We start from the raw sequence: 24,971 nt of genomic DNA, 5'->3' as shown, positions 1-24,971 counted from the left end.
AATTAGCATAATGAATTTCAAGCAATTAGATAATGAACATGTTGCTCAAGCATGGGAAAGAATGAAATCTTTGGTTAAAAATTGCCCAACCCATGGACTGACTACTTGGATGATCATCCAAACCTTTATGCAGGACTGAACTTTTCTTCGCGGAACCTATTGGATTCAGCTGCTGGAGGTACCTTTATGTCCATCACTCTTGGTGAAGCAACAAAGCTCCTTGATAATATGATGATTAATTACTCTGAATGGCACACGGAAAGAGCTCCACAAGGTAAGAAGGTAAATTCCGTCGAAGAAACCTCTTCCTTGAGTGATAAGATTGATGCTATTATGTCTATGCTTGTGAATGATAGGACTAATGTTGATCCTAATAATGTTCCGTTAGCTTCATTGGTTGCCCAAGAAGAACATGTTGATGTAAACTACATTAAAAATAATAATTTCAACAACAATGCTTATCGGAACAATTCTAGTAATAACTATAGGCCATATCCTTATAATAATGGTAACGGTTATGGAATTCTTATGGGAATTCTTACAACAATAATAGGAATACACCCCCTGGACTTGAAGCTATGCTTAAAAATTTATTAGTACACAAACTGCTTTTAACAAATCTGTTGAGGAAAAGCTCAATAAAATTGATATTCTTGCTTCTAAAGTTGATAGTCTTGCCTCTGATGTTGATCTTTTGAAATCGAAAGTTATGCCTAATAAGGATATTGAAAATAAAATTGTTACTACAGCAAATGCCATCCAAGTTAGAATTAATGAGAATATAAGATTGATGGCCGAATTGCATGCTAGGTGGGAAAGAGAAGAAAATGAAAAACTAGCTAAAGAGAATAATGTAGCTAAAGTTTGGACTATTACCACCACTAGTAATGTTAATGCTCCACATGTTGCTGCACCTCCTACTATCAATGGTAAAATAATTGGTGTTGGCAATGTTACTACTCCTAGTGCAAAGCGTGCAAAATTGCCTGAAACTGCTAAAACTGCCGAAACTGCCTGTGATAAAACTGCTGAATTTTTTTCCAACATTGGGGATGATGATCCCATTGCTTTAGATTATAATGGTTTGGAATTTGATGATTGTCACATCTCTGAAGTTATAAAGTTCTTACAAAAACTTGCTAAGAGTCCTAATGCTAGTGCTATAAACTTGGCTTTCACAAAACATATTACAAATGCTCTCATAAAAGCTAGAGAAGAGAAACTAGAACGTGAAGCTTCTATTCCTAGGAAGCTAGAGGATGGTTGGGAGCCCATCATTAAGATGAAGGTCAATGACTTTGATTGTAATGCTTTATGTGATCTTGGTGCAAGTATTTCCGTTATGCCTAAGAAAATTTATAATATGCTTGACTTGCCACCATTGAAAAACTGTTATTTGGATGTTAATCTTGTTGATAATGCTATAAAGAAACCTTTGGGGAGAATTGATAATGTTCGCATTACCGTTAACAATAATCTTGTCCCCGTTGATTTTGTTGTCTTGGATATTGAATGCAATGCATCTTGTCCCATTATATTGGGAAGACCTTTTCTTAGAACTGTTGGAGCTATCATTGATATGAAGGAAGGTAATATTAAATATCAATTTCCTCTCAAGAAAGGTATGGAACACTTCCCTAGAAAGAGAATGAAGTTACCTTTTGATTCTATTATTAGAACAAGTTATGATGTCGATGCTTCATCTCTTGATAATACTTGATATACACTTTCGCGCCTAGCCGAAAGGCGTTAAAGAAAAGCGCTTATGGGAGACAACCCATGTTTTTACTACAGTACTTTTATTTTATATTTGAGTCTTGGAAGTTGTTACTACTGTAGCAACCTCTCCTTATCTTAGTTTTGTGCATTGTTGTGCCAAGTAAAGTCGCTGATAGTAAGGTTCATACTAGATTCTGCGCAGAAACAGATTTCTTTGCTGTCACGAATTTCGACCTGCCTCTCTGTAGGTAGCTCAGAAAAATATACCAATTTACGTGCGTGATCCTCAGATATGTACGCAACTTTCATTCAATTTGAGCATTTTCACTTGAGCAATTCTGGTGCCTCAATAAAATCCGTCTTTACGGACTGTTCTGTTTTGACAGATTCTGCCTTTTATTTCGCATTGCCTCTTTTGCTATGATGGATGAATTTCTTTGTTCCATTAATGTCCAGTAGCTTTGTGCAATGTCCAGAAGTGTTAAGAATGATTATGTCACCTCTGAACATGTGAATTTTTATTATGCACTAACCCTCTAATGAGTTGTTTTGAGTTTGTTGTGGAGGAAGTTTTCAAGGATCAAGAGAGGAGGATGATACAATATGATCAAGGAGAGTGAAATCTCTAAGCTTGGGGATGCCCCGGTGGTTCACCCCTGCATATTTTAAGAAGACTCAAGCGTCTAAGCTTGGGGATGCCCAAGGCATCCCCTTCTTCATCGACAACATTATCAGGTTCCTCCCCTGAAACTATATTTTTATTCCATCACATCTTATGTGCTTTGCTTGGAGCGTCGGTTTTTTTGTTTTTGTTTTTGTTTTTGTTTGAATAAAATGGATCCTAGCATTCATTGTGTGGGAGAGAGACACGCTCCGCTGTTGCATATGGACAAATATGTCCTTAGGCTTTACTCATAGTATTCATGGCGAAGGTTGAATCTTCTTCATTAAATTGTTATATGGTTGGAATTGGGAAATGCTACATGTAGTAATTCTAAAATGTCTTGAATAATTTGATACTTGGCAATTGTTGTGCTCATGTTTAAGCTCTTGCATCATATACTTTGCACCCATTAATGAAGAAATACATAGAGTTTGCTAAAATTTGGTTTGCATATTTGGTCTCTCTAAAGTCTAGATAATTTCTAGTCTTGAGTTTTGAACAACAAGGAAGACGGTGTAGAGTCTTATAATGTTTACATATGTATTTTATGTGAGTTTTGTTGCACCGGTTCATCCTTGTGTTTGTTTCAAATAACCTTGCTAGCCTAAACCTTGTATCGAGAGGGAATACTTCTCATGCATCCAAAATCCTTGAGCCAACCACTATGCCATTTGTGTCCACCATACCTACCTACTACATGGTATTTCTCCGCCATTCCAAAGTAAATTTCTTGAGTGCTACCTTTAAAATTTCTATTCTTTTCCTTTGCAATATATAGCTCATGGGACAAATAGCTTAAAAACTATTATGGTATTGAATATGTACTTATGCACTTTATCTCTTATTAAGTTGCTTGTTGTGCGATAACCATGTTCCTGGAGACGCCATCAACTACTCTTTGTTGAATATCATGTGAGTTGCTATGCATGTCCGTCTTGTCTGAAGTAAGGGAGATTTACCACTCATTTAATGGTTAGAGCATGCATATTGTTAGAGAAGAACATTGGGCCGCTAACTAAAGCCATGAATCATGGTGGAAGTTTCAGTTTTGGACATATATCCTCAATCTCACATGAGAACATTAATTGTTGCTACATGCTTATGCATTAAAGAGGAGTCCATTATCTGTTGTCTATGTTGTCCCGGTATGGATGTCTAAGTTGAGAATAATCAAAAGCGAGAAATCCAAATGCGAACTTTCTCCTTAGACCTTTGTACAGGCGGCATAGAGGTACCCCTTTGTGACACTTGGTTAAAACATGTGTATTGCGATAATCCCGGTAATCCGAGCTAACTAGGACAAGGTGCGGGCACTATTAGTATACTATGCATGAGGCTTGCAACTTGTAAGATATAATTTACATAACACATATGCTTTATTACCAGCGTTGACAAAATTGTTTCTTGTTTTCAAAACCAAAGCTCTAGCACAAATATAGCAATCAATGCTTCCCTCTGCGAAGGGCCTTTCTTTTACTTTTATGTTGAGTCATTTCACCTATTTCTCTCCACCTCAAGAAGCAAACACTTGTGTGAACTGTGCATTGATTCCTACATACTTGCATATTGCACTTGTTATATTACTTTACATTGACAATATCCATGAGATATACATGTTACAAGTTGAAAGCAACCGCTGAAACTTAATCTTCCTTTGTGTCGCTTCAATACCTTTACTTTGATTTATTGCTTTATGAGTTAACTCTTATGCAAGACTTATTGATGCTTGTCTTGAAAGTACTATTCATGAAAAGTCTTTGCTTTATGATTCATTTGTTTACTCATGTCATTACCATTGTTTTGATCGCTGCATTCATTACATATGCTTACAATAGTATGATCAAGGTTATGATGGCATGTCACTCCGTAAATTATCTTTGTTATCGTTTACCTGCTCGGGACGAGCAGGAACTAACCTTGGGGATGCTGATACGTCTCCGGCGTATCGATAATTTCTTATGTTCCATGCCACATTATTGATGATATCTACATGTTTTATGCATACTTTATGTCGTATTTATGCATTTTCCGGCACTAACCTATTAACGAGATGCCGAAGAGCCGATTCTTGTTTTCTGCTGTTTTTGGTTTCGAAATCCTAGTAAGGAAATATTCTCGGAATTGGACGAAATCAACGCCCAGGGGCCTATTTTGCCACGAAGCTTCCAGAAGACCGAAGAGAAGACGAAGTGGGGCCACGGGGCGCCGCCACACTAGGGCGGCGCGGCCCAAGGGGGGGCCGCGCGGCCCTAGCGTGTGGGGCCACCGTGACCCTTCCGAGGCTGCCCTTCCGCCTACATATAGTCTTCGTCGCGAAACCCCCAGTACCGAGAGCCACGATACGGAAAACCTTCCAGAGACGCCGCCGCCGCCAATCCCATCTCGGGGATTCGAGAGATCGCCTCCGGCACCCTGCCGGAGAGGGGAATCATCTCCCGGAGGACTCTTCACCGCCATGGTCGCCTCCGGAGTGATGAGTGAGTAGTTCACCCCTGGACTATGGGTCCATAGCAGTAGCTAGATGGTCGTCTTCTCCTTATGTGCTTCATTGTCGGATCTTGTGAGCTGCCTAACATGATCAAGATCATCTATCCGTAATTCTATATGTTGTGTTTGTCGGGATCCGATGGATAGAGAATACTATGTTATGTTGATTATCAATCTATTACCTATGTGTTGTTTATGATCTTGCATGCTCTCCGTTATTAGTAGAGGCTCGGCCAAGTTTTTACTCTTAACTCCAAGAGGGAGTATTTATGCTCGATAGTGGGTTCATGCCTCCATTAAATCTGGGACAGTGACAGAAAGTTCTAAGGTTGTGGATGTGCTGTTGCCACTAGGGATAAAACATTGATGTTGTGTCCGAGGATGTAGTTATTGATTACATTACGCACCATACTTAATGCAATTGTCTGTTGCTTGCAACTTAATACTGGAAGGGGTTCGGATGATAACCTGAAGGTGGACTTTTTAGGCATAGATGCATGCTGGATAGTGGTCTATGTACTTTGTCGTAATGCCCAATTAAATCTCACAATACTCATCATATCATGTATGTGCATGGTCATGCCCTCTCTATTTGTCAATTGCCCGACTGTAATTTGTTCACCCAACATGCTATTTATCTTATGGGAGAGACACCTCTAGTGAACTGTGGACCCCGGTCCATTCTTTTACATTGAATACAATCTACTGCAATACTTGTTCTACTGTTTTCCGCAAACAATCATCATCCACACTATACATCTAATCCTTTGTTACAGACAAGCCGGTTAGATTGACAACCTCACTTGTTTCGTTGGGGCAAAGTACTTTGGTTGTGTTGTGCAGGTTCCACGTTGGCGCCGGAATCCCTGGTGTTGCGCCGCACTACATCCCGCCGCCATCAACCTTCAACGTGCTTCTTGGCTCCTCCTGGTTCGATAAACCTTGGTTTCTTTCTGAGGGAAAACTTGCCGCTATACGCATCACACCTTCCTCTTGGGGTTCCCAACATACGCGTGTTGTACGCGTATCAATGAACCACATAGCTACCGGTAGAGCCCTCAGCCTCGGGGGAGAACTACTCCCTCCTCATCATGGGAGACAACAACGGCGATGAAGATGGCGGTGGTGTCGATGGAGATGACTCCGGGGGAAATTCCCCATCCCGGCGGCGTGCCGGAACGGAGACTTCTGTCCCCCGAAACTTGTCTTCGCGATGGCGGCGGCTACGGAACTCTTCGTGGAATATCGTTGGTTGTGGTAGGGTTTTCGCGACGGACAGAATATATAGGCGAAAGGACGGAGTCGGAGGAGCTAGGGGGTGGCCTCCCCACCTGGTGGCGCGGCCAGGGAGGGGCCCGCGCCCAGGTATGGTGTGGGGCCCCCTTGGCCCCTCTCCGGCCCTTCTCTGGCTCTCCGGGTCCGTCTCGGCAAAATATTGACTTCCGTCTTCGTGGGGTCCAATTCCGAGAATATTTCCTGCGTAGAATTTCTGAAACCAAAAACAGCAGAAAACAGGAACTGGCACTTCGGCATCTTGTTAATAGGTTAGTTCCGGAAAATGCATAAAAACGATATAAAGTGTATATAAAACATGTGAGTATTGTCATAAAACTAGCATGAAACATAAGAAATTATAGATACGTTTGAGACGTATCAAGCATCCCCAAGCTTAGTTCCTACTCGCCCTCCAGTAGGTAAACGATAACAAGGATAATTTCTTAAGTGACATGCTACTATCATAATCTTGATCAATACTATTGTAAAGCATATTAGATGAATGAAGTGATTCAAAGCAATGGTAAAGATAATGACTAAACAACTGAATCATATAGCAAAGACTTTTCATGAATAGTACTTTCAAGACAAGCATCAACAAGTCTTGCATAAGAGTTAACTCATAAAGAAATAGATTCTTAATAGAAGGTTTTGAAGCAACACAAAGGAAGATATAAGTTTCAGCGAGTTGCTTTCAACTTCAACATGTATATCTCATGGATAATTGTCAACACAAAGTAATATGATGAGTGCAAATAAGCAAGTATGTAAGAATCAATGCACACGGTTGACACAAGTGTTTGCTTCTAAGATAGAAAGAAGTAGGTAAACTGACTCAACATAAAGTAAAAGAAAGGCCCTTCGCAGAGGAAGCAGGGATTAAATCATGTGCTAGAGCTTTTCAAGTTTTGAAATCATATAGAGAGCATAAAAGTAAAGTTTTGAGAGGTGTTTGTTGTTGTCAACGAATGGTAGTGGGCACTCTAACCCCCTTGTCAAACATACTTTCAAAGAGCGGCTCCCATGAAGGACGTTATCTCTACCGGCAAGGTAGATCATCCCTCTTCTCTTTTGTTTACACATGTACTTTAGTTTTATTTATAGATGACACTCCTCCCAAACTTTTGCTTTCACAAGCCATGGCTAACCGAATTCTCGGGTGCCTTCCAACATTTCACATACCATGGAGGAGTGTCTATTTGCAAAATTAAGTTGCTGATACGTCTCCGACGTATCGATAATTTCTTATGTTCTATGCCATATTATTGATGATACCTACATGTTTTATGCACACTTTATGTCATATTCGTGCATTTTCTGGAACTAACCTATTAACAAGATGCCGAAGTGCCGGTTCTCGTTTTCTGCTGTTTTTGGTTTCGAAATCCTAGTAACGAAATATTCTCGGAATTGGACGAAACGAAGACCCGAGGGCCTATTTCGCCACGAACCTTCCGGAAGACCGAAGAGCATACGAAGTGGGGCCACGAGGTGGCGACACCACAAGGCGGCGCGGCCAAGGAGGGGCCCGCGCCGCCCTATGGTGTGGGCCCCTCGTCGGCCCCCGACTCGCCCTTCCGCCTACTTAAAGCCTCCGTCGCGAAACCCCCGATGCGAAAAACCACGATACGGAAAACCTTACCGAGACGCCGCCGCCGCCGATCCCATCTCGGGGGATTCCGGAGATCTCCTCCGGCACCCTGCCGGAGAGGGGATTCATCTCCCGGAGGACTCTACACCGCCATGGTCGCCTCCGGAGTGATGAGTGAGTAGTTCACCCCTGGACTATGGGTCCATAGCAGTAGCTAGATGGTTGTCTTCTCCTCATTGTGCTTCATTGTTGGATCTTGTGAGCTGCCTAACATGATCAAGATCATCTATCTGAAATACTCTATGTTGTGTTTGTCGGGATCCGATGGATAGAGAATACCATGTCATGTTAATTATCAAGTTATTACATATGTGTTGTTTATGATCTTGCATGCTCTCCGTTACTAGTAGAGGCTCCGGCCAAGTTTTTGCTTTTAACTCCAAGAGGGAGTATTTATGCTCGATAGTGGGTTCATGCCTGCATTGACACCGGGAGAGTGACAGAAAGTTCTAAGGTTGTGTTGTGCTGTTGCCACTAGGGATAAAACATTGGCGCTATGTCCGAGGATGTAGTTGTTGATTACATTACGCACCATACTTAATGCAATTGTCTGTTGTTAGCAACTTAATACTGGAGGGGGTTCGGATGATAACCGGAAGGTGGACTTTTTAGGCATAGATGCAGTTGGATGGCGGTCTATGTACTTTGTCGTAATGCCCAATTAAATCTCACTATACTTATCATGTCATGTATGTGCATTGTTATGCCCTCTCTATTTGTCAATTGCCCGACTGTAATTTGTTCACCCAACATGCTTTTATCTTATGGGAGAGACACCTCTAGTGAACTGTGGACCCCGGTCCATTCTTTAATACTTGAAATACAAATCTGCTGCAATACTTGTTTTTACTATTTTCTCTGCAAACAATCATCTTCCACACAATACGGTTAATCCTTTGTTACAGCAAGCCGGTGAGATTGACAACCTCACTCGTTTCGTTGGGGCAAAGTACTTTGGTTGTGTTGTGCAGGTTCCACGTTGGCGCCGGAATCTCCGGTGTTGCGCCGCACTACATCCCGCCGCCATCAACCTTCAACGTGCTTCTTGGCTCCTCCTGGTTCGATAAACCTTGGTTTCTTTCTGAGGGAAAACTTGCTGCTGTGCGCATCATACCTTCCTCTTGGGGTTGCCCAACGAACGTGTGAAATACACGCCATCAGTTGCTTACTGATGAATCAGGGCAAAACATGTGAAGAGAATTATTAATGAAAGTTAATTAATTGGGGCTGGGAACCCCGTTGCCAGCTCTTTTTGCAAAATTATTGGATAACCGGATGAAGCCACTAGTCCATTGGTGAAAGTCTGCCCAACAAGATTGAAAGATAAAACACCACATACTTCCTCATGAGCTATAAAACATTGACACAAATAAGGAGTAATAAAGTTTTGAATTGTTTAAAGGTAGCACATGAAGTATTTACTTGGAATGGCGGAAAAATACCACATAGTAGGTAGTTATGGTGGACACAAATGGCATAGGTTTTGGCTCAAGGTTTTGGATGCACGAGAAGCATTCCCTCTCAGTACAAGGCTTTGGCTAGCAAGGTTGTTTGAAGCAAACACAAGTATGAACCGGTACAGCAAAACTTACATAAGAACGTATTGCAAGCATTATAAGACTCTACACTGCCTTCCTTGTTGTTCAAACACTTTTACCAGAAAATATCTAGACTTTAGAGAGACCAATCATGCAAACCAAATTTCAACAAGCTCTACGGTAGTTCTCCACTAATAGGTTTAAACTACATGATGCAAGAGCTTAAACATGATCTACTTGAGAGCTCAAAACAATTGCCAAGTATCAATTTATTCAAGACAATATACCAATTACCACATGAAGCATTTTCTGTTTCCAACCAAATAGCAATAAATGCAGCAGCTTTCAACTTTTGCCATGAAAATTAAAAGTAAAACTAAGAACACCAGTGTTCAATATGAAAAAGCGGAGCGTGTCTCTCTCCCACACAAGCATGATAGGATCCGAATTTATTCAAACACAAACAAAAATAAAAGCACACAGACGCTCCAAGTAAAGCACATAAGATGTGATGGAATAAAAATATAGTTTCACTAGAGGTGACCTGATAAGTTGTTGATGAAGAAGGGGATGCCTTGGGCATCCCCAAGCTTAGATGCTTGAGTCTTCTTGAAATATACAGGGATGAACCACGGGGGCATCCCCAAGCTTAGACTTTTCACTCTTCTTGATCACATTATATCATCCTCCTCTTTTGACCCTTGAAAACTTCCTTCACACCAAACTCAAAACAATCTCATTAGAGGGTTAGTGCATAATCAAAAATTCACATGTTCAGGGAGGACACAATCATTCCCAACACTTCTGGACATTACCCAAGGTTACTGAAATTTAATGGAGCAAACTAATCCACTCAAACACAGTAAAAGAGGCAATGCGAAAATAAAAGGCAGAATCTGTCAAAACAGAACAGTCCGTAAAGACGATTTTTTTGAGGCACTTAACATGCTCGGATGAAGAAGCTCAAATTGAATGAAAGTTGCGTACATATCTGAGGATTACTCATGAATTTTCGCAGATTTTTTAGAGTTTCCTACAGAGAGATCTACTCAAATTCGTGACAGGTAGAAATCTGTTTCTGCGCAGAAACCCAAATCTAGTATCAACCTTCTATCAAAGACTTTACTTGGCACAACAATGCAATAAAATAAAGATAAGGAGAGGTTGCTACAGTAGTATCAACTTCCAAGACACAACAAAACAGTAGCAAAATAAAAACATGGGTTATCTCCCAAAAAGTGTTTTCTTTATAGCCATTAAGATGGGCTCAGTAAATTTAATGATGCACTCGCAAGAAATAAGAGTTGAATCAAAAGAGAGCATAAAAAGTAAATAAGATACAGTTTTAAGTCTAACCCACTTCCTATGAAAAGGAATCTTGTAAATAAACAAGTCATGTAAGCATAATGCAACAAGCATAGAAAGACAACACAAGCGCAACTTCAAGATTCTCAACATAAAGAGGGGAAACTTAATATTATTAAGATGCATATAACCATGTTTCCATCTCTCATAATAACTTTCAGTAGCATCATTGATGAAATCCACAATATAACCATCACTTAAAACATTCTTATCATGGTTCATATGCATAAAAGTATCATTAATTTTGGCATAAGAAGAACTCTTCTCATTAATAGTAATTGGAGCAGGATCATTATCAAGAATTTGAACATGGTAAACAAGTTGCATACTAAGGGAATTGTTTTTGGCAATCCCATCATAACTATGACAAGTTTCATAAGGATAATTATAACCTATGTAATAGCATTCTTTATAATAATTGTCAAAGATTGGAGGCATAGTGTCATCATAAGAAATAGAATAGTTATCTTCCACAGTGTGTTCATCTGTAATCATACCATCATTGTTACTAGAAGGAGATGTATCAAACATATAATCATCAGTAGCAAAATGATTTTCAAACACCTCATCCCCAAGCTTAGAGCTTTCTATATCATTATGGGAAGAAGCATGGATAGTACTAATACTATGGCAATTATTAACATCATCATTTTCAGAATTAGTTTCCCAGAGATTTTCAATATCAAAAGTAGTGTGCTCTTCTAAATCATGATCACTAATGTAGGTAAAGGGCATAGGAAGATCATTGTACTCAGATTCATTATCATAATAATCATTAGGAGCAACATACTTACGGTTACCTATCGTTATCTCATACACGCGGGGATATGCCGTTACCTCTTTCTTTTTATTCCCCCTCTTCTTCTTCTTCGTTCCCTTCTTCTTCTTCTTCTTTTCCTTCTCCTCATTCCCTTCTTTAGGAGGAAGAGGCTTGAAGGGAGGCTTCTCCACATAACCTGATTTATTTCCAGAAACAATAGAAGAAACTTGGGAGGATTCCTCCTGTTCATTAATAAGTTCAAAACACACAGCGGTCCTATCATATTTTGGCAAAGTGTCATCTTCTAAAATATTTTGTATGTAAGTATTTGTGTGGCAATTATCATTGCAATAAGAAAGACACTCATGCAGGACACTATTAATATCAAGAGCACTCATATCCACCAAAGAAGTTTTTCTCAATAACTCTTCACACTCCAAAAATAATGTAAGTTCATCATGCTGATTAGGAATGATTTCATCATCACAATACAAATTTGCAGCACTCATGGGGTTCGAATTATCATTGGAGGAGCATTGAAAATTAAAATGACCCACTCTATGGCGAAGTTCACAAATAAAAGGATAGAGGGCACAAACTTTTTCACCAAGATCATCTAGAGCCCTAGACCACTTTCTAGTTTTTTCATTCCTGTGATGGATACAATATTCTTCTTCAATTTTATTCTTTTCACAAGGTCTATGAACTCCACAAAAATTAACATGCTTATAGGAAATAGCATTCTCGGGAGTTTGAGCATGTTCATTGCAATCATTAACAACAATTTCATTTTCCATGCAAGTGTCTTTAAAAGGTTCATGATACATGTACCAATTTTCTTTAGGAACACTAATATGAGAAGCAAAGGCTCTATAGCAATCGACCATAATTTGAGGATCAAGACCATATTTAGCACTAAGCTCTTGAAAATCAGCGGTTTGAGCGAAAGACTTAATGCATTCATATTCATAGTTTATACCTGATTCTTTACCTTTGTCGTTCTCCCAATCTTCAGTATTCTCCTGAATCCGATCAAGAAGGTCCCATTTAAACTCTTCTTTCTTGTGCGTGAATGATCCAGAACAAGTAGTATCCAGCAATATTTTATCTTGAAAAGAAAGTCTTGCATAGAAATTATCAATGATGATATTACTAGGAAGCTCATGAATGGAGCATTTGAGCATTAAAGACTTCAATCTTCCCCATGCTTGGGCAATACTCTCTCCATCATGAGGCCAGGAATTATATATGCGGTTTCGGTCTTTATGAATTTCACTGGGAGGATAGAATTTAGAATAAAATAGAGACATAATATCCTTCCAATCAAGAGAATGTCTATTCTTCAGCAATTTATACCAATGCGCCGCTTTACCAGACAGCGACATAGAGAATAGTTTCTTCCTAACTTCATCCATAGAAATACCTGCACACTTGAATAACCCGCATAATTCATGTAAAAACAGTAAATGATCTCCAGGATGGACAGTTCCATCCCCTTCATAGCGGTTATCCACAACACGTTCAATAATTTTCATAGATATTTTATATGGAATACTTTCAACAGGTGGATTTGGAATATCACAAGCATCATTCGAATTACCACATGTTGGAGACAAAGCATTATCAAGGCAAAATACTTCATCCAAAGATGAGGAGCAAAAAATATTATTTTTATATAAACTAGCTTCCCCAAGCTTGGATTTTTCCATAGCATTAAAAATAATGGTGTCCAAAAAATTTATACTAATAACATTACTACCACTATTATGCAGACAAACTTCCATAGGTGTTTTAATTTTCTCTTCAAACACCTCATGTCCTAACTCAAGATAGATACTATAAAGATCTCTAATTTTGTTGTTGTTTTCCATTAAGCCTAACTAGTGAAATAAAAACAAGAAATAAAAAAGATGCAATTGCAGGATCTAAAGGAAATAGCTTCGAGCACTCACACACCGACAACAGTGCTAGGAAATAGCTTAGTAGTCGGAGGATGTGAATACCTTTTACCTTATCTCCCCGGCAACGGCGCCAAAAAATAGCTTGATGTCTACGCACGCTTCTATTCCTGTAGACAGTGTTGGGCCTCCAAGAGCAGAGGTTTGTAGAACAGCAGCAAGTTTCCCTTAAGTGAATCACCCAAGGTTTATCGAACTCGGGGAGGTAGAGGTCAAAGATATCCCTCTCAAGCAACCCTGCAATTAAGATACAAGAAGTCTCTTGTGTCCCCAACACACCTAATACACTTGTCAGATGTATAGGTGCACTAGTTCGGCGAAGAGATAGTGAAATACAAGTAATATGGATGCTTATAAGTAGTAATTGCAATCTTAAATAAAAATGGTAGCAAGCGAACATGTAGCAGAACTTGTTGGAAACGGTGTTTCAATGCTTAGAAACAAGACATATGGATCACACTTTCACTAGTGGACACTCTCAACAATGATCACATAAATAAATAACTTCTCTTCACTTGTGCTACTCTTAAACACCCTCTTGTTGGATAACAAACACCATTCATTGTGTAGGGCTACAGAAGCACACCTCAAGCCGGAGTAAACAAGCTCCACAACGTCCGGAGTTCATATTAAAGTAACCTCTAGAGTGCATAATAGACCGTTGCAATTTAGACAGTACTAACATAGCATACACACTGTCACCAATAGCTATGAAAGGGGGAATAGATCACATCAATAATATCATAGTAATAGTTAACTTCATAATCTGCAAGAGGTTACAATCATAACCTACGCCAAGTACTACATGATGCACACACTGTCAACTTTATATCATGGAGGAGGAATAGACTACTTTAATAACATCACTAGAATAGCACATAGATTAATAGTGATACAAAGCTCATGATCACATAAAGATCACACCATGGGAGAGAGAGAGAGATGAACCACATAGCTACCGGTAGAGCCCTCAGCCTCGGGGGAGAACTACTCCCTCCTCATCATGGGAGACAGCAACGGCGATGAAGATGGCGGTGGTGTCGATGGAGATGACTCCGGGGGAAATTCCCCGTCCCGGCGGAGTGCCGGAATAGAGACTTATGTCCCCCAAAACTTGTCTTCGCGATGGCGGCGGCTACGGAACTCTTCGTGGAATATCGTCGGTTGTGGTAGGGTTTTCGCGACGGACAGAATATATAGGCGAAAGGGCGGAGTCGGAGGAGCCAGGGGGTGGCCTCCCCACCTGGTGGCGCGGCCAGGGAGGGGCCCGCGCCTAGGTATGGTGTGGGGCCCCCTTGGCCCCTCTCCGGCCCTTCTCTGGCTCTCCGGGTCCGTCTCGGCAAAATATTGACTTCCGTCTTCGTGGGGTCCAATTCTGAGAATATTTCCTGTGTAGAATTTCTGAAACCAAAAACAGCAGAAAACAGGAACTGGCACTTCGGCATCTTGTTAATAGGTTAGTTCCGGAAAATGCATAAAATCGATATAAAGTGTATATAAAACATGTGAGTATTGTCATAAAACTAGCATGGAACATAAGAAATTATAGATACGTTTGAGACGTATCAGCAATCATCATAGCACGGGTAGTCTCAATAATATGACGATGCTTACGCTCGGCGACACCATTCTGAGCATGGGCGCCGGGACACGAGAACTGAGCAAGGGTGCCCTGCTCAGCAAGAACACCACGCAGGTGCTGGGAGATATACTCTCCGGCAGAATCAGCACGAAGCACACGAATAGGCGTGGAATACTGAGTACGAACCATGGCTGCAAAACGCTGATAAATAGAGAGCACCTCACTGCGAGAGTGCATAAGAAACAACCAGGTGTACCGTGAAAAATCATCCAACAACCAACAACCAACAACCAAGCCTTTCAGTCCCAAACAAGTTGGGGTAGGCTAGAGTTGAAACCCATAAGATCTCGAAGCCAAGTCATGGTTCCGGAACGTGGATAGCTAACTTCCACGCACCCCTATCCATGGCTAAATCTTTGTCGATATTCCAAACCTTCAGGTCTCTCTTAACGGAATCCTCCCATGTCAAGTTTGGTCTACCACACCGTGAAAAATCATCAATAAACAAAATATAGTATCGATGACTCCCTTTTGAAGGAAAGGGAGCTGGACCCCAAACATCCGAATGAACTAAATCAAATGGTCGCTGAGATACAGACGCACTAGTAGGATAGGGAAGCTGAATCTGTTTGCCTAACCTACAACCCTGGCACGAATGCAAAGACACATCTCCTGAGACAGACCCCAGAAGACCACTACGAACTAATGACGATAAACGGGAGCCACAAAGGTGACCCAGCTGATGATGCCACTGCTGAAAAGATCCAGTGACAGAAGCAGCAAACGCAGGAGAACTGGCAGATGAAGTGTCACCAGGCACTACAAGAAAAGTTCTGATAGACAACGTCCCAAAATCGTCCGCTAAGGGGTATTTTTCGTCGCCTATGGGCCTAACCCGACGATATGGGTTCTGTTGTCGAAACTGCGTCAGGCAAAGTCCTACGACGATTTTTTCGGTCCGTCGCGCTTGGGCGCCCTTCCGCCACGGAAAATCGGACCGTTGCGAAGTGTTTCCGGGAGCCCGTTGACTGCCGACGTCATGCAACCGCCACGTGGCAGACGCCGTTAACTGGCAGTTAACGGCGTTAACCGGCTGAAACCCTGTGGTAGATGGTAGGCCCACACGAGGCCTGCCACGTCTTAAGCGGGCTGGCCCATTAAGTTTGCGGGGCCGGGCCAGCTGACTTAGTTTGACCGATCAACTATATAGCTGGGCTGGTCCATTAGTTACGTGGGCCGGGCCTAACCTCTAAGGTTGACTGGTCAAAAACTTTAATGGGCCCACTAAGCATGTGGCACGGGCCGAATGCACTCGTTTGACCGGTCAACAGGCAAAAGGGCCGGCCCACAAGACATGTGGGACCCACTTTCCTGTTATCGGGCCGGCCCATTTACAAAGTGGGGTCCACCTTAAAGCAAGTGGGCCGGCCCAAGAAGTTATTGGGCCGGCCCAATTAGCATGTGGGTCCCACATTCCTGCTATCGGGCCGGCCCATTTAGTACGTGGGGTCCACAATAAATCAAATGGGCTGGCCCAACAAGCTAGTGGGCCGAGCCAAAAACACAGGTGGGTCCCACTTTCCTGTTAAAGTCCCTTAGTACGTGGGGTCCACCATATAGCAAGTGGGCCAGCCCAAGAAGATAGTGGGCCGGGCCAAAAACACATGTGGGTCCCACTTTCCTTTTAAAGGGCCAGCCCATTTAGTATGTGGGGTCCACCATATAGCAAGTGGGCCGGCCCAACAAGAAAGTGGGCCGGGCCAAAAACACAGGTGGGTCCCACTTTCCTGTTAAAGGGCTGGCCCATTTAGTATGTGGGGTCCATTGTATAGCAAGTGGGCCGGCCCAACAAGATAGTGGGCTGGGCCAAACACAGGTGGGTCCCACTTTCCTGTTAAAGGGCCGGCCCATTTAGTATGTGGGGTCCACCATATAGCAAGTGGGCCGGCCCAACAAGATAGTGGGCCGGGCTAAAAACACAGGTGGGCCCACTTTCCTATTAAAAGGCCGGCCCATTTAGTATGTGGGGTCCACCACAAAAGCTATTGGGCTGGCCCAACAAGTTATTGGGCCGGCCCAATTAGAATGTGGGGTCCACGGTAAATCAGGTGGGCTGGCCCGACGAGTTAGCGGGCCGGCCCAATAAGCTTGTGGGCCCCACTTTTCTGTTACTATATATCTTTGTGTTTATGATAAATGTTTATATACCATGCTATAATTGTATTAACCGAAACATTGATACATGTGTGTTATGTAAACAACAATAAGTCCCTAGTATGCCTCTTAACTAGCTTGTTGATTAATAGATGATTAGTTTCATAATCATGAACATTGGATGTTATTAATAACAAGGTTATATCATTGTATGAATGATGTAATTGACACACCCAATTAAGCGTAGCATAAGATCACGTCATTAAGTTATTTGCTATAAGCTTTCGATACATAGTTACCTAGTCCTTTCGACCATGAGATCATATAAATCACTTATACCGGAAAGGTACTTTGATTACATCAAACGCCACTCGCGTAAATGGGTGGTTATAAAGGTGGGATTAAGTATCCGGAAAGTATGAGTTGAGGCATATGGATCAACGATGGGATTTGTCCATCCCGATGACGGATAGATATACTCGGGCCCTCTCGGTGGAATGTCGTCTAATGTCTTGCAAGCATATGAATAAGTTCATAAGAGACCACATACCACGGTACGAGTAAAGAGTACTTGTCGAGAAACGAGGTTGAACAAGGTATAGAGAGATACCGATGATCAAACCTCGGACAAGTAAAATATCGCGTGACAAAGGGAATTGGTATCGTATGTGAATGGTTCATTCGATCACTAAGTCATCGTTGAATATGTGGGAGCCATTATGGATCTCCAGATCCCGTTATTGGTTATTGGACGGAGATAGTTCTCAACCATGTCCACATAGTTCGCGAACCGTAGGGTGACACACTTAAGGTTTGATGTTGTAATGGTAGAACTTGAATATGGAATGGAGTTCGAAGTATTGTTCGAAGTCTCGGATGGGATCCCGGACATCACGAGGAGTTCCGGAATGGTCCGGAGAATAAGATTCATATATAGGAAGTCATTTTATAAGTTTGAAAATGATCCGGTGAAATTTTGGAAGGTTCTAGAAGGTTCTAGAAAAGTCCGGAAGAATTCACTTTGGAAGGCGGAGTCCCGGTGGGACTCCACCACCCATGGCCGGCCAACCCTAGAGGGGGGAGTCCAAGGTGGACTCCACCAAGGGGGCCAGCCACCCCCCCACATGGAAGGGGGGGAATCCCACTTGAGGTGGGAGTCCCACCTTGGGTAGGTTTCCCTACAACATGGAAGGTTTTGGGTTGGGGTCTTATTCGAAGACTTGTAGTCCAACACTTGGGGTTCCACCTATATAATGAGGGGCCAAGGGGAGGGGGCCGGCCAGCACAACACCACCACCTTGGCCGCACCCCAAGGAGGCCAGCTACCCCCTCTCCCCAAAGCCTAGCCGCCGAACTGCTCCCCCTCTCCCACAACGCTTAGCGAAGCTCCGCTGGAGATCTCCATCGCCACCGCCACCACGCCGTCGTGTTGCCGGATTCAAGGAGGAGCTACTACTTCCGCTGCCCGCTGGAACGGGGAGGTGGACGTCGTCTTCATCAACACCGAACGTGTGACCGAGTACGGAGGTGCTGCCCGATTGTGGCACCGCCAAGATCTTCTACGCGCTTTTGAAAGCGGCAAGTGATCGTCTACCGCAGCAACAAGATCCTCATCTTGTAGGCTTTGGAAATCTTCAAGGGTGAGTCTCGTTCATCCCCTCATTGCTCCCGTCTTCTAGATTGCATCTTGGCTTGGATTGCGTTCTCGCGGTAGGAAATTTTTTGTTTTCTATGCAACGAATCCCTTCAGTGGTATCAGAGCCGTGTCTATGCATAGATGGTTGCACGAGTAGAACACAATGGTTTCGTGGGCGTTGATGCTTATGTTGTCTTTAGTTTGAGTACTTTGCATCCTTGTGGCATAGTGGGATGAAGCGGCTCGGGCTAACTTTACATGACCGCGTTCGTGAGATTTGCTCCACGCTTGACATGCAACTTGTATTGCATAAGTGGCTTTGCGGGTGTCTGTCTCTCCTACTATAGTGAAGATTCAATTTACTCTTCTATTGACAACACTAGTATCACCGTTGTGGTTCATGTTCGTAGGTAGATTCGATCTTACTCGAAAACCCTAAACCACGTAAAATATGCAAACCAAATTAGAGACGTCTAACTTGTTTTTGCAGGGTTTGGTGATGTGATATGGCCATAATGTGATGATGAATATGTATGAGATGATCATTATTGTAATGTGGCAACCGGCAGGAGCCTTATGGTTGTCTTTAAATTTCATGTTGAGTAGTATTTCAAAGTAGTTGTAATAGTTGCTACATGAGGTGAACAACCATGAAGACGGCGCCATGGACTTTGACGCTACGCCGACGATGATGGAGATCATGCCCGTTGATGATGGAGATCATGTCCGTGCTTTGAAGATGAAGATCAAAGGCGCAAAGACAAAAGGGCCATATCATATCACATATGAACTGCATGTGATGTTAATCCTTTTATGCATCTTATTTTGCTTAGATCGCGACGGTAGCATTAATTATAAGATGATCCCTCTCACTAAAATATCAAGATAATAAAGTGTTCATCCTTAGTAGCACCGTTGCTAAGACTTGTCGTTTCGAAGCATCTCGTGATCATCGGGTGTGATAGAATCAACAAGTGCATACAACGGGTGCAAGCCAGTTTTGCAAATGCGGATACTAAGGTGGCCTTGACGAGCCTAGCATGTACAGACATAGTCTCGGAACACGTGATACCTAAAGGTAGAGCATGAATCATATGATAGATATGATGAACACTTTGAGTGTTCGCCATTGAAATTACATCTTGTCTCGTGATGATCGGACTTAGATGTGGTGGATTTGGTTCGTGTGATCACTAAGACAATTCGAGGGATATTGTTTTGAGTGGGAGTTCACCTAGATTTTTAATTTTGTTGAATTAAAATTTGAACTCAATTTGTCATAAACTTAGTCTAAACTATTGCAAATATATGTTGTAGATATGGCGTCCCCAATCAATTTTAACCAGTTCCTAGAGAAAGAAAAGCTTAAGAGCAACGGTAGCAACTTCACCGATCGGTTCCGTCATGTGAGGATTTTCCTCGCCGGTGGAAACCTGCAATATGTGCTTGATGCACCGCTAGGTGACCCTCCTGCAGAAACTGAAACCGATGAAGTAAAGAATGTTTACGAGACTCGGAAAACTCAGTACTCTCAAGTTCAGTGTGCCACCCTATGCAGTCTGGAAGCCGATCTTCAAAAACGTTTTGAGCACCACGATCCTCATGAGTTGGTCAAAGAGCTGAAAACTATCTTTGAGACTCATGCGGCCGTGGAATGCTATGAAGCATCGAAACACTTCTTCAGCTGCATGATGGAAGAAGGCAGCTCCGTTAGTGAGCACATGATCATCATGACTGGGCATGCGAAGAAACTCAGTGACTTGGGAATAGTGATTCCTAACAGACTGGGGATTAATCGTGTCCTTCAATCACTGCCACCTAGTTACAAGAACTTTATGATGAACTACAATATGCAGAACATGAACAAAGAGTTACCTGAACTCTTCGCCATGCTGAAGTCTGCTGAGATTGAGATCAAGAAAGAGCACCAAATGTTGATGGTCAACAAGACCACCAGTTTCAAGAAATAGGGCAAGTCTAAGGGGAAATTCAAGAAGGGTGGCAAGAAAGCTGCCACGCCTCCTGTGAAACCTAAGAATGGCTGATGCGTGCAGTCGACACGTCCGTTGGGAACCCCAAGAGGAAGGTGTGATGCGTACAGTAGCAAGTTTTCCCTCAGAAAGAAACCAAGGTTTATCGAACCAGTAGGAGCCAAGAAGCACGTTGAAGGTTGTTGATGGCGGAGTGTAGTGCGGCGCAACACCGGGGATTCCGGCGCCAACGTGGAACCCGCACAACACAATCACGGAACTTTGCCCCAACGTAACGGTGAGGTTGTCAATCTCACCGGCTTGCTCGTAAACAAAGGATTAGATGTATTGTGCGGAAGATGATGATTGTTTGCGAAGAACGAGTAAAGAACAATTGCGATAGATTGTATTTCGGATGTAAAGAATAGGACCGGGGTCCACAGTTCACTAGTGGTGTCTCTCCCATAAGATAGCAGATGTTGGGTGAACAAATTACAGTTGGGCAATTGCCAAATAAAGAAGGCATAACAATGCACATACATATATCATGATGAGTACTATGGGATTTAATCAGGGCATTACGACAAAGTACACAGACCGCTATCCAACATGCATCTATGCCTAAAAAGTCCACTTTCGAGTTATCATCCGACCCCCTCCAGTATTAAGTTGTAAACAACAGACAATTGCATTAAGTATGGTGCGTAATGTAATCAACACAAATATCCTTAGACAAAGCATCGATGTTTTATCTCTAGTGGCAACAGCACATCCACAACCTTAGATCTTTCTCATCATCGTCCCGCATTTAATGGAGGCATGAACCCACTATCGAGCATAAATACCCCCTCTTGGAGTCACAAGTATCAACTTGGCCAGAGCCTCTACTAGCAACGGAGAGCATGCAAGAACATAAATAACATATATGATAGATTGATAATCAACTTGACATAGTATTCAATATTCATCGGATCCCAACAAACACAACATGTAGCATTACAAATAGATGATCTTGATCATGATAGGCAGCTCACAAGATCTAACATGATAGCACAATGAGGAGAAGACAACCATCTAGCTACTGCTATGGACCCATAGTCCGGGGGTGAACTACTCACACATCGATCCGGAGGCGATCATGGCGATGAAGAGACCTCCGGGAGATGATTCCCCTCTCCGGCAGGGTGCCGGAGGTGATCTCCTGAATCCCCCGAGATGGGATTGGCGGCGGTGGAGTCTCTGGAAGGTTTTCCGTATCGTGGCTCTCGGTACTGGGGGTTTCGCGACGAAGGCTTTAAGTAGGCGGAAGGGCGGGTCAAGGGGCGTCACGAGGGGCCCACACAACAGGGCCGTGCGACCAGGGCTTGGGCCGCGCCGCCCTAGTGTGGCGCCACCTCGTGGCCCCACTTCGTCTCCTCTTCGGTCTTCTGGAAGCTTCGTGCAAAAATAGGACCATGGGCGTTGATTTCGTCCAATTCCGAGAATATTTCCTTACTAGGATTTCTGAAACCAAAAACAGCAGAAAACAACAGAATCGGCTCTTCGGCATCTCGTCAATAGGTTAGTGCCGGAAAATGCATAATAATGACATATAATGTGTATAAAACATGTGAGTATCATCATAAAAGTAGCATGGAACATAAGAAATTATAGATACGTTTGGGACGTATCAAGCATCCCCAAGCTTAGTTCCTACTCGCCCTCGAGTAGGTAAACGATAACAAAGATAATTTACGAAGTGACATGCTATCATAATCTTGATCATACTATTGTAAGCATATGAGATGAATGCAGCGATTCGAAGCAATGATGAAGATAATGAGTAAACAAATGAATCATATAACAAAGACTTTTCATGAATAATACTTTCAAGACAAGCATCAATAAGACTTGCATAAGAGTTACTCATAAAGCAACAGATTCAAAGTAAAGGTATTGAAGCAACACAAAGGAAGATATAAGTTTCAGCGATTGCTTTCAACTTCAACATGTATATCTCATGGATAATTGTCAACACAAAGCAATATAACGAGTGCAATAGGTAAACATGTAAGAATCAATGCACACAGTTGATACAAGTGTTTGCTTCTGGGATAGAAAGAAATAGGCAAACTTACTCAACAATAAAGTAGAAGATAGGCCCTTCGCAGAGGGAAGCATTGATTACTATATTTGTGCTAGAGCTTTTCATTTTGAAAACAAGAAACAATTTTGTCAACGGTAGTAATAAATCATATGTGTTATGTATAAGATATCTTATAAGTTGCAAGCCTCATGCATAATATACTAATAGTGCTCGCACCTTGTCCTAATTAGCTTGGATTAACACTGATTATCATTGCATAGCATATGTTTCAACCAAGTGTCACAAAGGGGTACCTCTATGCCGCCTGTACAAAGGTCTAAGGAGAAAGCTCGCATTGGATTTCTCGCTTTTGATTATTCTCAACTTAGACATCCATACCTGGACAACATAGACAACGAGATAATGGACTCCTCTTTAATGCATAAGCATTCAACAACGATTAATATTCTCATAAGAGATTGAGGATTAGTTGTCCACACTGAAACTTCCACCATGAATCATGGCTTTAGTTAGCGGCCCAATGTTCTTCTCTAACAGTATGCATACTCAAACCATTTGATCGTGAGAACCACCCTTACTTCAGACAAGACGAACATGCATAGCAACTCACATAATATTCAACAAAGGTAAAAGTTGATGGCGTCCCCAGAAACATGGTTACCGCTCAACAAGCAACTTATTAAGAAATAAGACACATAAGTACATATTCTTCACCACAATAGTTTTTAAGCTATTTGTCCCATGAGCTATATATTGCAAAGACAAGGAATAGAAATTCTAAAGGTAGCACTCAAGTAATGTACTTTGGAATGGCGGAGAAATACCATGTAGTAGGTAGGTATGGTGTACACAAATGGCATAGTAATTGGCTCAAGGATTTGGATGCACGAGAAGAATTCCTCTCAATACAAGGCTAGGCTAGCAAGGTTGTTTGAAGCAAACTCAAGTATAAAAGGTGCAGCAAAGCTCACATATGTACATATTGTAACTATTATAAGACTTTACATTGTCTCCTTGTTGTTCAAACACCTTAACGAGAAAATATCTAAACTCTAGAGATCAATCATGCAAAACAAATTTTGACAAGCTCTATGTAGTTCTTCATTAATGGGTGCAAGGTACATGATGCAAGAGCTTAAACAAGATCTATATGAGCACAACAATTGCCAAGTATCACATTATTGAAGCCATTTTACCATTTACCACATGCGGCATTTTCCGTTTCCAACCATATAACAATGAATGAAATAGTCCAACTTTCGCAATGAACATTAAAGATAAAGCTAAGAACATATGTGTTCATACGAAACAGCGGAGCGTGTCTCTCTCCCAAACAAAGAATGCTAGGATCCGATTGATAACCCACAAGTATAGGGGATCGCAACAGTCTTCGCGGGTAGTAAAACCCAAATTTATTGATTCGACACAAGGGGAGGTAAAGAATACTTATAAGCCTTAACAACTGAGTTGTCAATTCAGCTGCACCTGGAAAAGCACTAGCAATAGGGGTGATGTGAAAGTAGCAGTGATATGAGAGCAATAGTAACAGTAACACAGCAGCAGTAATAGTAACACAGGAGCAATGGCACCAGAAAATAGTTGATACTACTTCCAATGACATGTAGAACGAGTATATAATGATGAAAGATGGACCGGGGTTCCCAGCTATCTACACTAGTGGCAACTCTCCAATAAGAAGTGTTGGGTGAACAAATTACAGTCGGGCAATTGATAGGATTGAAATAGCATTAAGACAGAACATCAAGATCATTAATCATGTAGGCATGTTTTCCAATTACACTCGTACGTGCTCGCAATGAGAAACTTGCACAACATCTTTTGTCCTACCAGCCGGTGGCAGCCGGGCCTCTAGGGAATCTACTGGAAATTAAGGTACTCCTTTTAATAGAGCACCGGAGCAAAGCATTAACACTTGGTGAAAACATGTGATCCTCACATCACCGCCATCCCCTCCGGTTGTCCCGATTTCTATCACTTCGGGGCCTTTGGTTCCGGACAGTGACATGTGCATACAACTTGTAGATACAATCTAAGCAATAATTATAGAGCTTAAATCTAAGATCATGCCACTCGGGCCCTAGTGACAAGCATTAAGCATAACAAGA

This window comes from Lolium rigidum, chromosome 6, assembly GCF_022539505.1.
Source record: "Lolium rigidum isolate FL_2022 chromosome 6, APGP_CSIRO_Lrig_0.1, whole genome shotgun sequence".
NCBI classification, from domain to species: domain Eukaryota; kingdom Viridiplantae; phylum Streptophyta; class Magnoliopsida; order Poales; family Poaceae; genus Lolium; species Lolium rigidum.
Note: the sequence above shows the minus strand (reverse complement) of the source record.